At 46.7% G+C, this 20,952-nt stretch overlaps 1 protein-coding gene across 1 annotated transcript in view; it reads right to left on the bottom strand.

Moving 5' to 3' along the window:
• Window positions 1–20,315, bottom strand: part of NRSN2 (neurensin 2) — a 54,989-nt gene extending 34,674 nt beyond the window's left edge. The window contains exon 1 of the mRNA XM_085619544.1: window positions 20,241–20,315. The gene's annotated coding sequence lies outside the window, so the exon portion shown is untranslated. The remainder of the gene's footprint in view (window positions 1–20,240) is intronic.
• Between the last annotated feature and the right edge of the window lie 637 nt (window positions 20,316–20,952).

Here is a 20,952-nt window from a genome sequence, read left to right as displayed (position 1 = left end):
GGGCCGTGGATGGTGGCAGGCCAAAAGTAATGTTGGCTGGTGCCGAAGAGGCTGTTGGAGCTTTTATTGGCTCGGAGCCCGACGTGTCCTGGAGGACATTTTTATTTTTGGTGCACTGCGCAGCAACGGGTGGCACCTGGAGCGCCCTTGATTCCTTTGCGCCGACCGGTTCTGTGGAGGCGGGCGTGGACTTTTTCGGCGCCGGTGAGTCATGGAGTCGAGGGGCGGGAATGGCCGTCGACGCCTTCGATGAGTGTGGCTTTGGTGGTGCCGTCGAAGCGGTGTGAGACGCGGCAGGTAGTTTGACCTTTGGGGTCGGTGCCGATTGCGTCGGTGCCGGGAGCCGAGTAGGTTTGGTGGCACCGAAGGTCTTTTTCCGTATGTCGACTCCGACGTCGGCCGCTTCGAGCTCGGCACCGAAGTCTCGTTTGTTGCGCTCGGTGCCGACGGGTTTTGCTGGCGTCGAAGGTGTGGAGGGCCTCGATCCGACCAGCGCCACTTTCGGTTTCGGTTTCAGTTGAACCAATACAGCTTTTGGTTTCGGTTTCGAAGAAGGGAAACCAGCCAGTTTGGGCATTAATGGCTGCCGCTGAATGTCCAAGGCCGGGCCCGAGGGCGGGGCCGAAGAACTGTGGGATAGGTTTTGGGTAAGGCCCGAAGGCGATCCCTCGACCGGTGCCATAGACTGTTGCACTGGGATTTCCTCAGTCTGAACGGGTAGGCCTTGCTCGTCATCGGAGCTAAGGCCTCATTGTAGTCTCCTACCTCGGTGTCGTCTTCATCTCTGCGAAAGAGTGTTTCGTCGACGTCTTCCGATCCAGAGTTATGTTCGGAAGCGGGGCTGGAGGGTAGGTTCTCCACTTCTTCGACATCTTCGGTCTCGGCGCTGAAGATGTCGGCCGGGGCCGGTGCCGCTTGCTGCGCCTCGAGTCTCGCCGCTCGTCGATTCCGGAGAGTCTTCTTGGATCGAAATCGGGCACAGGCCATACATGTAGATTCGTCGTGATCCGGTGAAAGGCATTTGTTGCACACCGGATGGACGTCGATGTGTGGATATTTCGCATTGCATACAGGGCACCGCTTGAATGGTGTCCTCGATTCCATCGTCGATGTCGGGTCGATGGTCGGGTAAGATGCGAAAAAGTTGGTTTTGGAAGTTAGTAAACTAACAAAGATACTATCGATACCGATCGGGAACAGTACCGACGCGAACTAGAGGCCTTTTGGCCTGAAAAGAGTTTTTCCTAACTTGAGTCAAGATAAGCACATCCGAACCCAATGGCGGAAAAAAACAATCTGAGGATGGAGAGGATGCCCATGCGCACTGTAGTCCAGGGGAGGAGTCACCTATCCAAGGATACTTCGAAGACTCTTCCAGGACAACAACGTGCAAACATCCGGACCCAACACTAGGCGGCGATCTATGCACAGATATGAATTCAGCAGCCCACATGCCTCGAACATTTAGAAACAAAACTGGGGAATTGATTTTCCCTATTGTATTACATTGAAAAAGAGGAGATTTTAGGCAGTTGACAGATAAAATAAAGCCCTTTTGGGAGTAAAAACATCGGGAGTCTCCTGCTTTAATCGGGTCTGCTGGCATATATGGCTGTACTTCCACTGCCTCGTCCTTCTGCCCTCAATGGTCTTTTATATTGCCACAGATTCTCTTGCCTTTCCGGCATGGTTGGTTTGTTGCCCCTGACCCCTCTCCCCTGCCCTCATAGTCCGTTGTGCTGTCACTGGCCATCCAGCCTGCGCATCATGGTCACCTTGTTGTCACTGCACCCTCCTCCATGAGAGGGCCTTGTTCCCAATCACAATTATGGTCAGTGCTCTAAACAACTAAAATGAGGACATATTTACTGAGTCCTCAAATAGCGACAAAGCACTTTTAAATAATTTGCTATATTTATGTTTTTTACTCCAGTTGATCACTTGATTATACGTTACACTTAAGGGAGAGGTTGTGGCCTCATGCCAGAGCAGCAGACTTTGCAACTGGGAACCAGGTTCGAGTTTCGGCGTCAGCTCAACATCCTGTGATTCTGGGCAAATCACTAAATTCCCCCATGCCCAAAACCAAAACGAATGTGTCCTTGCGTAATGTAACTGATGCTCATGTAAAGCACTCCAATATCTTTGGGTCAAGTCTGCACTATATAAAATTGCAACAAAAAAAAGAATTTAGTGTTTTGCACACTTCTGTCATTGGGCTATACTTGGGCTACATTTGGGTGATATGTGTGCCATATTTGGGCTTTTTCTCTGGTGGCCATCTTGGGAGACTTCTTTTTTATGAAGCTCCCGAATTTCCGCATTTACTGCAGTGTCCTCAGTAAAAAATTCTTTCAATTTTTCAATTTGTTCCATCAAGATAGCGTTCATATGCACACACTTTTGCCATAAATTCAGAATGTTAGCACTCTTGTTGCTCATTAGAACACTGTAGTAAAGCTGCTGATCATCAGCGAGTTAATAGGTAGTCTGCTGCTGGTGTCGAAAGTGCATGTTTGTGTTTGCATGTTAGAATGTTTTCATGAAATAGAAGAGGCAGATGTTAGAGAACCCACTTAAAATGTATACAAATGTTTCTTTCTACAGCACTTACCATAGTTGCTGTGACAAACTGAACCCGCTCATTTTCCTCCTTTCTAAATTAAATGTTTTAAGTTTTACCAGTTTGATTCAATCAAGATAGCATACTTTTGTCACAAGTAAGACTATCAGTGCTCTAGTTCTTTTAACACTCTAGGAGGCTGCAGTAGAACACAAGGGAATCAACTGACAGGCTACTCCTGTTTAACCCTGGGCATAGTGGGCGTAGCGGGGCTACGCGGAGGTCCACGGAGCTGCAAACAAACTCCGTGGAACTCCGCTACGCCACCCGCCTCTACCCCCCCTATATTATCAAGTAAATCTACATTACGTACTAGTAAATTAAAACCACTGCCCTGGCATGCGGCGTCCCCGGGCTGCCCTGCTCCTCTTCCTCGCAGTATCGTAATCCTTGTGAAAATTGTGCATGCGCGCACGCCCGCGCATTTCTTACATGAAAGGTGCGGGCACGCGCCCATGTACAGTTTTCTCAAGGAAAACGCCGCATGCCAGGTAAGTGGTTTTAATTTACTAGTACGTAATGTAGATTTACTTGATAATATAGGGGGTGGAGGTGGGGGCTGGCCAACTCTGCTCCACGGCGGAGTGTGCGGAGATTTGTCTTCTCCGTGTTTTCTGCGGAACGAGAAGGAAGCAAATCTCCGCACACTCTGCGGGGGGAGCGGAGGTCTCCTCCTGGGGTTACTCCTGTTGCAGATACATGATTTACTGAGAATGTCATTCTCATATAGCTGAGAAAAGTAGTGTGAATATACAGAAAATATTGCCTTGTTTTAGCTTCTGGACCACCTTCCATAAGCTCTATGATCTATAAACAGTTTTCTCTCAAACATGATTGATGAAATCCCAGTAGAAGGCTTTTCACAGGGTACAATCACCTTAAAACACACTACAATTCCTACAATTAGTATACCATCAACAAATGATTTATATTGTAATTAAAATCTGTTATCACCCTTTACACGTTCTTTTTTTGTGACCCCAAAAACCTGCATTCACTACAGTGCATTTCAATGGGGTGCTATCATGTATATTGGTCCCATGATGGCTGCCAACACTTCCTGGATGAAGTGTTTGCTGCCAATCAGTTCCGCCAGAGATCTAAGCTTAGGCTCAGCCCAGATATACAAATTTGATTTTCAATTAAAATCACAAAAACTACTAAATGGATTTACACCAAATAACAAAAAGCACACTTTCTGGACCAAATTTGCCAAATCTTGTGTAATTCTGCCAGCGGTTCGGGCTGTAGTCATAGCTAAAATCTCTATGGGAATTAACATGGGAAAAACATTTAATTACCCCCCCCCCTGTTTCTTTTCGGCGCTCGCTTGACAGATCACCCCAAAATTTTCTAAACACAACTAGAATGAGCAGGGCACTTTTGGGGGAAAATTTCTTGAAGATTTGTGAAACGGCGCCAAAGATATAGGCAAGTCAAAAAATGCCTTTCCTATGGAAACACAGTCCTAACTGTAACTACCTAATATATATATATATATATATATATTACCTACTGGCGGTCGCCAGTAGGTAGTTATAGTTAGGACCCTGTTTCCATAGGAAATCCGCAACATTCTATTTTGAATAACTTTGGCGCCGGTCGACGAATCCTCGCGAATTTCTCAAAATAGGTGGGGCGCTACGCTCCGCTCCTACCCTGAAAGTCTCGGGGGGATTCGTCAAGCGGGGGCTGACATAAAAGGGGGGTCCCAAAACGCGTTTTTCCCATGCATTTTTCCATAGGACCTTTAGACAGGGCTACAGCCCGAACGGCTGAACAGAATTACTAGAAATTTGGCAGAGAGGTAGTCCTCAGGTCAAGGAAGTGCCTTTTGTAGGTTTGGTGTAAATCTGTTCAGTAGATTCTGAGAAAATAGCCTTTAAATCAATATATATATCTGAGCCAGCTTACGGTACGCTTACCGTAAGCTTACCGTACGCGTACGGTGGCGTGCGCGAGCGCGATTCTGATTGGCTGTTACATCTAAGTAAACATTCGAATCGGTCGAAACCAGGAAGCGGCGGCCGCCATTTTCTCTCTCGCACTCTGAGGGGGGGGGGCTGTAAACAAAGGCAAAAAACATATAAAGGGGCTGTTTAGACAGCGGCCATGCACATAGCCATGTTAGTTGAGTCCTCAAAGATCCCCCAAGGCCAAAAACGGTAAATTTTTATTTTTTGAAAATTTCGCCGATTACGCTTACCGTACGCGTACGGTGCGCTTACGCTAAAAATTTTAATAAAAAAAAAAAAACTCTGTGCATGGCATATTATTGTCATCACTTACAAATTAAATTTAACAGATTACCTATCACAAGGAAGCGCATAATATGTCCTCCATGTGCGCACGGTGCGTAACGTGGGCACGCGGTGCGCGTAGCGCACTGCGTGCCCACCTTGCGTGTACGGCACTAACTGCGTAAAGTGGGCGCGCGGTGCGCGAAGCGCACCGCGTGCTCACTGTGCGCGCACGGTGCGCGAAGCGCTCCGTGCGCGCACGGAACGAACTGCGTTAAGTGGGCGTGCACGCCACGAATGGCGTAAAGTAACTTAGCATTTTAAAAAACGTACAAATTCACTGAAAAAACCATAGGTTTCAGACATGTTATAGTTAGCGGAAATTTTACTGATAAAAAACCAATGAAATTCCCCCGTTATAGTTAGTGCAGGCAACTATAACTCACGCGACCGCAATCTTCTGCTGATGACATATGTGTCTTTATGAAAAAAAAATATTTGTAATATATGTATAGCTAAAAATTTATGGAAGACGACATGGGCAAATAAGTGTCTAAATACAGTATTAGCATCAGCAGAGGATTGCGGTCGCGTGAGTTATAGTTGCCTGCACTAACTATAACGGGGGAATTTCATTGGTTTTTTATCAGTAAAATTTCCGCTAACTATAACATGTCTGAAACCTATGGTTTTTTCAGTGAATTTGTATATATATAGATAGGAGTGGAAACACAGCACAAAGTTTAAGACTCCGTAATACAATTTTCACCCTGTGAGAAGCCCACTCATTTGAAATATCAAACCACTGTTCGGAGCTGGGCCATGCCAGGGAGCTGTGGTGATGCGGGACTGGATGGCGTTCCATTTCACATCCGTTTTAAGGACTCAATAGCCATGCTGTTACAGTGTCAAGAAATCTTCCTTGGGACATTGAAATGTGCAGTAGGAACCTAAAGGCCCCTGGTGTAAAATTATTCAAACTTAATGCACAGTGTATATCGCTGAAAAGACACAGAGACTATTACCTTAAGTTTATTGGGAGGCTTGTTGACTAATTTATAATCTATTGTTCACAAGGGCATCGTGAAGTGACTATATAGGCTACAGAGTGTGCCAATTTTGTTTACTGCACAAATGAATTACAAAATAAAAACGTTGTTTTATTTACAAACTTCTGGTTCTCGCCATGATCCGAAAGGGAATGTACTTCTAGTTGATCAGCTAAGCAATCAGGTGCCTCATATTTAAATGAATTGTTTTTGCTGGTTGATATTTGTACAATAATTGTATGCCGCATGAATCGGAATTTAAACATGCAGATGCATTTCATGACGTTGGCCAGATGGTTTAGAAATGCCAAATGCCTAAACATTTTGAATAGCTGCATGCCGTTTGCAACTGATAAGGCTTTTTAAATAATGAGCTTTCAATGTAGTTCTGAGAAAGTGTATTTCCGTTCGGAACAGCACACGCAAATATTGTGAATTTTATGGATGTTGCATTGATATTCTGTAGCAGTATTGTATGTGCATCAAGTTGATCATACTTCAAATCATTCATTGGGTAAATGTTTTGTCGCCTTTTGGATTTGTAAATATTCCTTTTGATATGCACTTATTTTCTATCACTGAGAGTACCAAGTTGCAGTATGTTCTCTATGTTTGTTTCACCAGGTATATTTAATCACTAGCAAAATGGCGCAATGAAGTTTGATAAAGGCTGCTTGCAGCCGAAATGCGTCATGGATTTCAGTGCAGTGTTTTTGGCACAATAAACAGATGATTTCACGCATCCACAAGGTCATGGCCTTTTCTTATCGAAGGAACGTTTTTTGGCACACACACACACACACACATATTAATCACAAAGGATGTGAGTCCTTCATAAGTACTAAGTTGGTAAGTATGCAATGGTCATTTTACTGGGAACCAAGTACTCCATTGAAACACTGGACTCTCTCATGGTAGCGACACAAAGTAGTCCAAGGTCTACTTAGTAGTGGTTGTGTGGGTTAGTAACCTCAGATCACTAGTACGCAACAACAACACTCAATAAATGATTGTCCTGTCAGTACTTTTGCTTATAAAAACAAACTACTTTTATTACACACACACTACTAAATACTATGCATTAAATTACACATTTTGACATTCGGGTAGTAGGAAATATGTTTGGTGATACCTTCATATCACGTTCCACACCTAGTGAACCCTAAACTGTATAACTACATTACCTACACCAATACTAAATGTAACATCAACATTTATATGGATGTCATTATCAATAAGGCAGGCCTACTGGCTTTGTCAGGGTGTTTCCACATCAGTAAAAGCAGATAAGTTATATTCCACCAATCCAACTACACTCAAATCAGTGAAGACAGAACTAGTATGTATTACACGTTATAAAAAAACAGCATTGAAGACAAGGGGAGGGGAGGGGGGAGCACCGCAAACAATAGTATCCATTGTGCTGTAAAACATTTGCATTGCTATTTCTCAATATTGTCAATAAACCATTGTATTTCAAAACATGTGTTCCAGTCTTTCCTCTACTTTTATTAGACTGCTACTGCAATCATAGAACCAACCAAAAGTGGCCCCCGCACTCCACATCTAAAATCATGGTGAACTTCTCCTGAGGTCAGATATGTAATTCCCTCAGAGAGGTATGTGTGTATTAAAAAAAACTTTCTGGGGGACTGTTGTACTCTGTGCAACCCCCCACAACATGTTCCAATACTGTTGGTTTAGCCCCTGCCCTTGTGGGGGCCACTACTATGGCGCGCTCCATGTCTGATCCATGAATTATTAAGCAGCGGCCCTTGGCCATGAGGCACTGAGGCATTCGGAATCGACGACACACTGCATTTTTATTTTTATTTCTGGGTGACCCAGTCTAACCCAGGGAACCACAGCTCTGGATTCCCTTGGAGTTTGCAGGGAGCTGTGGGGGGAGCTACAAGACCCCTACAGCCCCGCCAGCTCTCCAAGTGTGGCACCCTTCCTTTCAGTGCCGCACATGGGTGCCCGACATCAGGTGACTACATCTTGCGGCTGACCATTCTTTCCCCATTGTTCTTCCAGGTCCAGTGTTTTCTCATCTGTTTCTCCCTTGTGCAAAGGATTTTAAGTGGGGGTGGAAAGATTGTGAAGCCATGGATTCCTGAAAAAACCTAGGGTGCCATGTCATCACTCCACCCATGTCCCAAAATTCATATACAGCATTCTGAGACACTCCAATATGGTGACTTCAAGCTTTCTGCGGAAACTGTTGCCCTGAGACCTTCAGCTCCTCCCCTAGCTCACATAGTTGCCTGATCCCTTCCCACCAAGATGTTAAGGCGAGCCCCTCCTGTGTCAGCTCCAGACATCCGGTCCTCCGCCTTTGTTTAAGTGGACCTGGAACCAGGTGCCATGTGAAAAGCTAATTAACAGATGCATATCTCTTCCCCACCCTTTTCTTTCCCAGAAACTGTGTCAAGCACTGTTAACTGCTCTATTGCGTAGGGAGGCCTTTGATCCTTGTGCAGGGGGGGGGGGGGGGGGAGTAATTAACTATGCCCAATAGGGGCCCCAAAGTCTACGATCTGATTATGAGCTGAGCCAGAGAAAAATTACAATTCTTAAAGTGTCATATAGAGTGTAGATATGATGTATGTAGTTGTAAACCTACACTCAGGGTGCTTGTTCATCCCTAGACTGGTTCCTCTGTGGGCCCTGTAGGCCGAAGTGGGGTGAAACTGTACCCTAGTGCAGATTTTGCTTATAATATGCAATACAGTGTAAGAACAACAGACTTTCAGTAGGCACTATGTACCTACACTGAGAATGCCCACTCACATTAAAAGGCCTAACTCGGGACAGTACCAATACTTGAACAGTCTCTTCAGCAACAGATTACCTGTGTGCAGCAACTGGGCTGCGCAAGATGGTACTCTCACATGTGTAGCCCAGGCAAATGCACACTCATGTGCCCATGTGTAACCAGCCCAGAGCCTCTGAAACCAGTTACGCAGCAGCGACCTTATCTTAACAGACAGCCACTGATGGTTAGCAATCTACTGTGAATTTACTGTGAGTGAGACTTTGTTAGAGACTCACTCACAGTAAAAGTCCAAAAACTGGGTAGTCATATGGGAAAAATCTGGTGGGAATAAATGGCCTGAACCCAATTTGCTACAGGACCTAAATATAGTAACCTTATACTTACCTTATGGATATTTTGGTTGTTGATAGTTTTTCAGAATATTAAAGTACAATAAAGTGAGAACAACATAACACAGCTGCTGACACAATTTTAATTAATTAAAGGTTCTCAGCAGAGTAGTTATTTTACAGGAAACACCTCTTGAATTACACTAAAAAGGTGAGATAGTAAATGTATAAGGGTTATATCAACTCTGAGTCTAAAGCCTACCAATTGGAAAATATAAAAGAGCCTAAGTAAGAAAATAAGTTACTTACCTGTAACTGCAGTTCTCCAGTATTGGAATCTTTCATAGATTCACATGATAAATCATTCCCCGTCATCAAGATGGGAGTCCCACTGTATATTATAATAGCAATGCAAAGTTAAACATAAGCTAGAAAGGCCCTAGGGTCCTTAATTTTGCAACATACCATTGTAATTGTTTAAAAAATAGACCAAACATCGGTTTGAACCAATCAGATTGCCATAACCTCTAGAACACTCAGGTGAGAAGCTCCAGTACCTCAGATTTTCAAAGCGTGAGTGGAGGAGATACACCCAGAAAACAGAGAGAGAGAAAAGAAGGTGAGCTTCCCAAGGGAGGAGGGTGGGCACATGTGAATCTATGAAAGATTCCAATACTGGAGAACTACTGTTACAGGCAAGTAACTTATTTTTGTACTCCAGTATTGGAACTTTCAGAGATTCACATGCTTGAATCAGATTAGATAGCAGTTATTAAGCACATTTTCTTTTTTTTGTTGTACAAGAGACATAAACACCTTTACTCGGGCAGTATATATTATGTATATATGTGCATAATAAGAATACAGTGCAAATAACAAAATGTGCATAGCTAGTAAAGGATGGTGGGAAGAAAAGGAAAGCTTACAGTTACTGGAAAAGATGTGTGAGGTACCACCTGACCAATTGCTGTGTCACTGCAATGGGCAGAGTCCAAGCAGTAATGCCTGGAAAAGGTGTGCATATTCTTCCAGGTAGCAGCATGGCAGATGTCTTGGAGTGACACACCAGCAAACAGCGCAGTTGAGACAGAAACAGTTCTGTTAGAGTGGACATGCGCGGACGTCTGCAGGGGTTTGCCCGCTGCTTGATGAAAAGAGCAAATGGCACTGGAGATCCATTGGGAAACACCATGCTTAGAAAGAGGATAACCCTTCCATGGCGCGCTGTAAGCCACAAAGAGTTCATTAGACTTACGAAAGTGTTTAGTCTTTTGTAAATAGAATTTTAAACATCGTCGGTGGGATTGCCATTTTTGACAGAGGAACGGTGACATTGGATATCGACGCGTTAGGCAGATGGGTCGTCGACGAGGATGTCATCAAGGAAGAAACTGAAAGCAGAGACAACTTGGATAAAGCGTCAGCGGCAGTTTCCGTCGATGATGGTATGCATTTCTTCATCAACACCGCTATCGACGACGATGGTCTCGTCAACGGTGAGTCTCTCATCGACGGTATGCCAGCAGGTGGAACTGAAGACTTTTTCTTGAAGGAATGGTGCACCTGAGGGGGTGGTGTATGCATGGAGTTGTGTCAGACCTTGGTTTTTCAGGTCTTTTAGAGGAAGTATGCCTTTCCTTCTTCTCCTTTAGCTGTCTTTGAGGAGATTTAGAAGGGATGTACCTGTAAGACCCATAGGTGGTCTTTTCTTTAGGCTTGTTTAGGTCACTCAAAAGAAGAGGGAGACCTCTCCCTCTTATCCAACCTCCTGGAGGATGATGAAGATTCCTCTTCACTGTCGTCACTAGACACTGGTTCATTCCTTGTCTTAAGTTTCTAAAGCCATAGGAGCAGCTGCCCCTCATGGTCTTTTAATTTTTATTAGAAACGGTACGAAATACCTTACATTCTTTAGCCTTATGATCCAGATAAAGGCAATATATCTAGTTCTTATGAGGGTCATCTGCGTGGAACCTCTAAGAACATGCAGCCAAGGGCCTGAACAGGATCTGCTTCTCTTTATCTGACAAAGCAAAGTCGGAATATAGCTAAAAGAAATAAAGACCCAATATGAAGCAAAAAGTAAGCTGTAGATATCCTGAAGAAATAAAAGGGTTTTGAAGCCTTGGAACACTTGCAGAACAAGATAACTGAGCAGTTGTGCTTGTAGCATGTTGTGCAGTAGAAATTCTGAGGTACTGGTGCTTCTCACCGGAGTGTTCTAGAGACAATGGTTCAAACCTATGTTTGGTCTCTTTTTTAAACAATGACTATGATATTTTGCAAAATTAAGGGGCCTAGTCCCTTTCTAGCCTATGTTTTACTTTGCATTGCTATTATAATATATCGTGGGACTCCCATCGCGACGACGGGGAATGATTCAAGCATGTGTATCTATGAAAGTTCCAATACTACAGTAATAATAGGAACCTCTTATTCAATTATATCACAATTGGTTCTTTCAGCACCAGAATCATGCAGTTCTAGCTAAGATACAGTATTTTTTTTCCTGTGGTAGCACTCCATCGTCCTCTGAATGCAGTCAAATTAAATTCAGGATGACAAAGTTGGCACAGGTCTAAATCGGTTTCTTATCACTATATCACGAAGTAGCTACAACTGCCATTGGAGAAGGTTATCATTGGGTGCGTGTCCATTTGCAGTCACTTATAGGCACTAGAGCAGAGCAAGGCACACTCATATTACTGGCACAAGTCTTAGAAGTCTTAATGTAAGCATGTCCGTGCTAATTCCTGGTGACTGGGTCTTCCACAAGTCAGAAAGGTGGACCTAGGATCTGGTGGTACCTCCTCCACCCCCTCAGTGAAGGGATCTGGTGGCTCCCAGGAGAAAGAAGGCTTTGCAGAGATTTGCTAGTCGGACACAAGGCCAGCAGACTGTAGCATCCACAGGGTTCTCTCAATGTGTTGAGAGAGGACAAAGCAGGCACACAACAGGAAGGCAAGTTCATGAATTGGAATAATTCTTCTGCTTCTGGAAGTAACTTGCATCATGTAGTCGAAGCCAGGAATTTCTGAAACTGGCTTTGCTGAGATAACAGGCTCAACTACATCTTTGAGGGAGTTCAAAGAGCTTTATCCAGCCCAAAGGGCAAGAGGAAGGTGCATCATCACATATCCACAGGCACCAATCGGATGGCTTGTATTATCTTTTGATTAAACTGTTAACTGCTCCCAGGTACAGAAGAAGAAATGCATTACGCCGAAGGAGGAACAGAGAGATCCCTTTCTAACTCACAACAAATATTGTGCATCCAGTCAGCAATGCATGCTTAGCTGAAATAATCTGATAAGAAGGCAACACAGGTGAACTGTGACTCAGTTACTGATTCTGACACACACAAAAACATTTTGAGGCAAAAGGCACCTCAGTTATCTGAAAAAGATGACACCCAATGTGGCCCAATAGCACAAGGCGAGTTTTTTCTTCTATTCGCTTTTTTTCAGGCTCATGTTTTTTCCTTTCAAAGGGCAATCTCAGCCTGTGATTCCCATGTGACTTTGTCCTGAAATGGACAGGACATATTCCTTAACACTTCCTTGCACCATGTTACAGATCCGTACAACATAACATCATTAAATTGTCCCCAATTTGTTCTTAGTGCATCCCAAACCTTCTGATATGGGCCTGTAACGTTTACAAGATCCCAACTCAACATTGCTCCAACTGAACATTACACCATCCAAGACATATCCTTACATCACCCCTAAAACATTTTACACCATTCCTAAACACCATTGCATCATTCCCAATACATTCTTCGGCTATGCTGTACACATGAATGCGACCACTTTAACACATCCTTGTACAATAACTGATACATCCTGGCAACTTTACAAACGTTTTCTTACCCCACCATGATACATCCCAAGTGATGTGCCGGGGAGAGGACATATCCTATCATAACCTGCCCTGACACATTTCATTAAATCACCAATTCATCCTTATGTTTTTCTTGACATCCTTAACCATTCCCAACTGATCCTTAGACTTTCCTCATTACATCTTTACAGCATCTCCATTACATTCTTACACAATAATTAATACATACTTACAAAATCCTCAAAATTCTCAAACAAACTTAGGCCTTCCGGGGAGCATCCTTACACAATCCCTGCCAAGTGGTTGGTCAATCCTACAACATGCAAAACACAGCCACCAGTCTCTAAACACCCCCAGCTAGATTTCAGAACATCCTGACAGATCTTTATGTCAGACCAACATATTCTTTTACACTTTTTGAATTTTTGCTTTTACCGTCCCGACCATAATGTAGTGTGTACACCATCCCTTGCAAATTTTTACTAGCTCATTAGCACATATGTACCCTATACCTGGCAGAGGATAAATGCTTACAACATCCTCATCATGTTCCCTCACTACACCTTATATATCATTAGACAGTCATCAGCATAGCTTACACAACCCCACATGCCCTTACACAATCCACAAGGCATCCTTGACACACCTTTAGACCTTTCCCCAATATATCCTGATTCCACCAACAACACATCTTTCAACCATCCAAAGCACGCCTTATATCACCTACAAATCATTCTTACAATGCCCCCAGCACAAGCTTACACCATTGAGGAAACATCTTTAACTCATCCCTGATACATACTTACTCTAGCACCAATACTTATTTATTTATTTTATTTATTTTGAGAGTTTTATATAGTGCTGGCTAGACCCGGAGGTATCAGAGCGCTTTACATAAGGTTCCACAGAAATTACAAAATTACATCAGTTACACGTTACCTCAGTTACTAGAAGTTACTAGAAGCGCTGGCTAGACCCGTGGGTATCAGAGCGCGTTACATTAGGAATCCCATTAATACACAGTTAAAAACAGTTACAGGTTACATCGGGTATACAAAACACATTTAAATAGTATGGAGGAAGGACAAATAGGGCGGATAGGGGTAATGGGGAAGGGTGTAGGTGGAAGGAGGAAGATAACGGCAGGAGAGACGAAGGAAGGTCTGCCCAATGTCCGGTTGGGTAGGTGACGGCCGAGGAGGGAATTCACAGCCCATCTCCCCTATAGCTATCAGGGTAGCACCATCGGGCAACGGTCAGGTAGCAAGGTCTCAGCGGTCGAGGGAAAGTTCACAGGGTAAATGTCCTGAAGGTTGTGCAGGATCCAGGTCGGGTAGGGGTAAGAGGGAAGGGTGTAGGGGGAAGATAACGGCAGGAGAGACAAAGGAAGGTCTGCCTAATGTCCGGCTGGGTAGGTGACAGCCTAGGAGGGAATCCACAGTCCATCTCCCCTATAGCTATCGGGGTAGCTCCACCGGGCATCGGTCAGGTAGCAAGGTCTCAGCGGTCGAGGGAAAGTTCACAGGGTAAATGTCCTGAAGGGTGTGCAGGATCCAGGTCGGTTGAGGGCTAAGATCAAGGTCTTGTCGATGACCAGTTGTTTGATTGTCCAGGAGTCTAATTAAATAGTGGTGAGGTCAACAGTGGCGGCCATCTTGTGGTCAGGAGGTTAGGTCTTTGCTGTTTCAATACTATTAGGTTATAATTATAATCTATGAATCATAAAGGGGGGTGCTTGTTTTGCAGAAGTGCGGCATGAGGTAGGAGCCAGTGTCCGTAAGTCTCCTAGTGAGCGAGGGGTGTAACTTAGACCCCCAGTGACGATCGGCGGGAGGCGCCATTTTGAAGTCAGGGACACTCGAGAAATACAAATTGCTGGCTATGCCCTAGATGTGTGCGATCTTTCATGTACTGTTAAGTTCAGCCTCCTAGCGCTTAGTGCTGGAAGGTTCTGTGTTTATGGGCTTATTGGCAGAGGTATTTTATTTCTCAGCCCAGCGCTGCTCAGCTATGCCCCTAAGCTTATTAACGGATTTCACTGACTTGCCACCATTTAGTCCCGGACTCGGACTGCAGCACCTGTGTACTTCTGCCTCACTTCTCGTCGTGGCACCAAATGGGTCCGCCATGTGAGAGCGGGTGTCACAATGGCTCGCATTCCAGGCTGCACCATGCGCCCGGGTCCATTCTTCCCCGCCGGTCTCCCACACCGCAATAGCGCACACTCGCCTATATGTTTACTTAATGGCGTTGTCCGCAGTCAGTCCTCTTCTACGGTCACCGGCAGGGCTGTCCCTACTCCCGGTCACACCGTCTCTTGAGCTGTGTAGGCGCTACTGCCCCGCAGCTCTAAAGTGAGACTGCCGCTTCCGTTCAGTCTCTCGCGCAGCTGGGTTGAACACGGTACTTCTGGTCGGCGCCCTTGCATTGTTGGGCGGAGGATGCCGAAAACCGCTCGCGGCGATACAACCTGCGCCTGGTGGGGTTCCCGGAGGGAGTCGAGCAGGGTCACGCGGACACCTTCATAGAAACATGGCTGAAATCCTGGATACCCAAAGATGCCCTGTCGGTCTGGTCTGCGATTGAGCCCGACCACCGTTCTTTGGCGCCTAAACCTCCTCCTGGTGCCCCACAACGTCCCATCATAGTGAGGATCCTCAACTTCCAGGACAGAGATACCATTCTCAGCGCGGCCCGAGCCCAGGGCCCCCGAAGTACCACAATAACACCATCATGCTCTTCCCGGACTACATGAGGGAAGAGCAAGCCCAGCACCATTCCTATGCTGACATTAAACAGAAGCTCCGCAATCTAGGGTTTAGATATGGCCTCCTCTTCCCGGCTTGCCTCCGAGTTATCTTTCAGGGCGAGACAATCTTTTTTGACACCCCGCAGGCTGCCTGGACCTTGCTCACTGAGGAGCGGTCCTTGCAGACTCGACCTGCTTCCCCCCCAGCTCTGTCTGACCCTCAGCAAAAAAGTCTGTATCCTCCCATGCAACAACGGAAACGCACCCGGTCTCAAAGGAGGGGGGGGTCGGTGGGGGGAGGCATCAAGGTCACCGGGCCTCGGGACCCAGCTGTTGGCCACCGGGGGGGGGCCCCCCTCGCTCTTGATGACCGAAGCCGTGCCAGCTCCGTGGACAACCTGAGCCGAGATCCAGACCTATCCGGAGCCTTGCGACCTGCCTTGTCGGACTCCGACCTTTCTAGAAGACCCGCGTTTCAGGACATCGATGGGGATGCGGCAGTCTGACCTGCGGAGGCCCTTTGGGCCGATATCGGGGTAGATTCACCGTGAACTCTATTCACTTAGACACAGGCTGATGATCGTCCACATCCGTCACTATGGAGGGGTCCACTGTTGCCACGAACTCTCCTCCCCCTGCCCCTGTGGGGTTCTCCGGGCTGAGTTGGGCGTCGTCCCCCTCGGTTCGGCCGTCATCTCGGGCGGCGGAGAGCTGGGGTCAAGGTTTGCTTGAGCCTGTGATTCAATATTGAGGGACCAATACAGGGGCAAGGGCGGTGTCCGGGTCCAAGTATCGACGACTCGGGTGCCGTGTCTGTTATACAGAGGTTCATCTCCTTCGCGAGCCTGGGCTCTTCCTGCTGACCGGGCGTCTGTGGTCCTGTGCCCCTAAGACATCCGTTCCGCAAACTGAGACTAAGATGGACTAATACACCACCGCAGACCGCAACCCAATGGATGGGATGCCTGGGTGCTCCTCCCTCCCTGGGACTGACCTCTCGACCATCCTACAGGCTATCGGCGCCTCCATGGCTTCGGTGGAGAGCAAGATTGGAGAGCTCCGGGTGGACATGTTCCTGATACGCCAGGACCTTCGTAACGCCAGGGCCTGGATCTCAGAGGCGGAGTCCCGTATCTCCACGGTTGACGACGAGCTTGAGAAGCTGAAGACCCAGGTGTCCCACCTGCAGACTCGCACATCGGAGTTGTTTATTTATTTATTTTTTATTTTTAGAGTTTTATATAGCGCTGGCTAGACCCGGAGGTATCCTTCGACCACACCACCGAACCCCACTGGACAGATCACAGATGCGTCCACTTCACCTTCAGGAAACCCACCACACATCACCGCACCCAACAGATGCCATGCCGCCGCTGGGGCAAGGTCACCAAGGACCAACTGACCACCACCCTTGCCCTGGGACCTCCCGCCGATCCCACCGACCCCGACGCCACCAACCTCAGACAATGGATCATCGACTGCGGCAACACCCTCGCCCCACTCAAGACCTCCACCACTAACCACTCCAGCAAGAAGGCCGCTTGGTTCACCGAAGACCTCTGGACCTCCAAGCGCAACTGCCGGAAACTAGAGAAGAGCTGGCTTCGTTACCGAACACCAGACAGCCACACAGCCCACAAGAACGCCATCCGCAGACACCACCAACTCATCAGGACCGCTAAGAAGACCGCCTTCAAGGACCGCCTCGACAGCAACGCACACAACAGCAAAGAGCTCTTCAACATCGTGAAAGAACTCTCCAACCCCAGCTCCAAGACCAACGACATTCCACCATCACAAGACCTGTGTGACTCCCTGGCCACCTTCTTTCACCGCAAGATCGCCGACATCCACGACAGCTTCAACACCCCCACCCCCGCACCCGTCATCGAGCCCACCACCGTTGAGACCATCACCCGCACCAGCCGGCTGACCGCCTGGTCCAACGTCAGCGACGAAGACACCATCAAAAACATGAACTCCATCCATTCCATATCCCCATCTGACCCATGCCCTCACCACATCTTCAACAAAGCCTGCACAGCCATCGCACCCCACCTCCGGAAAACTATCAACATCTCCCTCGAGACAGCAACCTTCCCGGAAAGCTGGAAGCACGCCGAGATCAACGCCCTACTGAAGAAACCCAAGGCAGACCCCAAGGACCTCAAGAACTTCCGGCCCATCTCCCTGCTCCCCTTCCCGGCGAAAGTTACTGAGAAGATCGTTAAAAGACAGCAGACCCGCTACCTCGAGGACAACGACATCCTGGGCCATCCCAGTCCGGCTTCCGCAGCAACCACAGCACCGAGACTGTCCTCACCACCGCTACCGACGACATCCGGGTCCTCATGGACAAAGGAGAAACAGCCGCCCTCATCCTTCTGGACCTATCAGCATCCTTCGACACGGTCTGCCACCGCACCCTAACAGCACGCCTCCATGACGCCGGAATCCAAGAGAAGGCCCTGGCATGGACTACATCTTTCCTCTCCGGCGGTACCCAGAGCGTCCTCCTCCCACCCTTCCACTCCAAGAGCACCGAGATCATCTGCGGCATTCCTCAGGGGTCCTCCCTCAGCCTGACGCTGTTCAATATCTACATGGCACCACTCGCCCACGTCGCACGACAAAACTGCCTCAACATCCTCTCGTACGCCGACGACACTCAGCTGACCATATCCCTCACCGAAGACCCCCACACCGCAAAAGCCAACCTACACAGAGGAATGAAGGCCGTCGCAGAATGGATGAAGCATAGCAGGCTGTTAAATGTTATTATTGATTGATTGATTGAGAGCGCTTTACATAAGGTTCCACAGAAATTACAAAATTACCTCAGTTACACGTTACCTCAGTTACTAGAAGTTAATAGAAGCGCTGGCTAGACCCATGGGTATCAGAGTGCTTTACATTAGGAATCACATTATTACACAGTTCAAAACAGTTACAGGTTACATCGGGTATACAAAACACATTTAAATAGTATGGAGGAAGGATAAATAGGGCGGATAGGGGTAAGGGGGAAGGGTGTAGGTGGAAGGAGGGAGATAATGGCAGGAGAGACGAAGGAAGGTCTGCCCAATGTCCGGCAGGGTAGGTGACGGCCGAGGAGGGAATACTTCCCTTACATCATTAGCAACATAGTGTTATGTAATTCATGCCACATCTAAACATATCCTTTGTTGTAACATATCCTTACATTGTTCTCAAAACATTGTTATGACATCACAAACACACCTTTCACCTTCCCTAACACATTATTTCACCATGCACGTCCTTTTATTATTCCCAAAGTATCTTTACATCATCCCAACACATTCGTACATTATCTGCAAAATATGCATACATTACACTAACTCAAAGCCATTCATACACAACCAACAAAATGTTCTTAGAGGGCACCCAACCCATGCACACACTATGGTCACGACCTTATTGTTCCACTACTCTTCAACACATCCTTAGACCATCACTGACACATCCTTACAATGTCTCAGGCACATGCCTAATCAAGACCAACGCCAATTCACATTATAAAAAGTATACTATCATCTAAACATCTTTACACCTTCTACAAAATATCCTTAAACCAACCCCTAAAAGATCGATCGCTGCATCTTCAACACGTCCCTAAACAAATTTAGCACACTCCACCACAACAGCACGTTCTCCCATCATCAAATACACACTTATATTACCCCAACACATGCTTACACCTCGAACACATCCATAAACCACCTTCCTCCATCCCTAACACATCCTCTAACCATCTATAAAACGTGTTCACACAATCCCCAACACGCCTTGTACAAAATTCCTGTCAGTTTTCTTTTATGACGACACAAAAATCTTCATGCTAATCTCTCGACAATTCCTAAACCATCCGATTAGCAACTTCTTATGCCAACCACACAATAAGAAATGATAGCACTCAATATTTACCCTGGTTATACCCTTCCTCAACACATCGATGCAACCTTACGGGAGAGGATGACGTCTAGGACCCAAGTCGCAGCTCTTTGACGCACTCCCTTCTGTACTGTCCGCGTTGTGTGATCCTGGACAAATCACGCTTTCTACCTATGACACAGTTCCTTATGCGCCTAAATATCATAAGGACCTAGAAACCGCCACCAATCCATAAAGCGCTGTGCGTCTGCTAAGGGGAAATTAGCCATTTTGTGCTGCCTGCAAACCCAATGCGTTGCGCTACAGAAGCATAAAAGTCTCTGTGCACATCACAGATACACCCTAAAGCGTCCAAACGCCCACTCATTACATCGAAAGACACATGTGCTCCGGTACTGTGTGACGCACGCTGACGTCGACACCTGTAGCCACCCTGCCACTGTTAGTATCGATTCATAGCATAGCATAGCATGCGAAGCATATTGCGTGGTTCCCCGCCCCCTTTCACCAGAAGCTAGTGGCATCCCTCGATGTACAGCTCCTATTAACCCCCTGCTGCCTACGCCCCTCCTGTCTGCCATGACGTGGTTATAGGCGCACCGTGTGTGCCCGGTATTTGCGTAACTTGCATGCCTGTAGGATCGGGCAGAGTAGGGTACGGGATCCTGGGGTGGGATGTATACGGGCAGCCAGAGCTGAGGGCGCTGCTTACTCACCTGGGCAAGGGCCCCGCCTCTGGTCCTGGTGTATTCCAGGGCCGGTCCCGTGCTTAGAGAATGAGTCCTTGCCTGTCTGCAGCCCCAGCCTCCCCTGCGACTGCCCAATCAGGAATCAGTGTGACTCACGCCTGCCGAGGCATGGATGTGAATCATCTCGCAGCCCCTCACATAATCTCGCCGCCTTTAAGAGCAAGCATCTATCAATTCCTCAAATCCACCAAGGGCCCCCTACTGCCAATCAAATCTCCGAGCCCCTCGTTGCATATTACAATCCTACAAAGCATCGTAAAACCATCAGGTCATTTTACGGGCCCTTACGCCATACCACTATCGCTCATTGTATCTCCCAGCTTTTTACGGTATATCATAAGAACCTTCCAAAGCAATAGCTCAAAATGCCCCCCAATCTCTCATAACATCTCTCAGCCTATTAGTGCATCTTACATGAACCTTTCAAAGCATCCTATTACTCTTGCATAATCCTCAGCCTCTCACAAAATCATCCAATCCCTCATAACAAGCCACCGTTTCTCATTCCATCTCAGAACAAGCATTTGCAATGCAATAGGTCTCGCATTTATTCTTTCTTCGGAGTTTTATATAGAGCGAAGTTGAACCTGAGGTATCGGGTATCAGAGCGCTTTACATGAGTACCAGTTGCGTTACACAAGGACACCTTCATTTATGTTGGGCACGGGGAGATTAAGTG

The sequence above is a fragment of the Triturus cristatus genome, chromosome 7 (assembly GCF_964204655.1).
Source record: "Triturus cristatus chromosome 7, aTriCri1.1, whole genome shotgun sequence".
NCBI lineage: Eukaryota > Metazoa > Chordata > Amphibia > Caudata > Salamandridae > Triturus > Triturus cristatus.
This window is presented reverse-complemented; position numbering and strand designations above follow the sequence as displayed.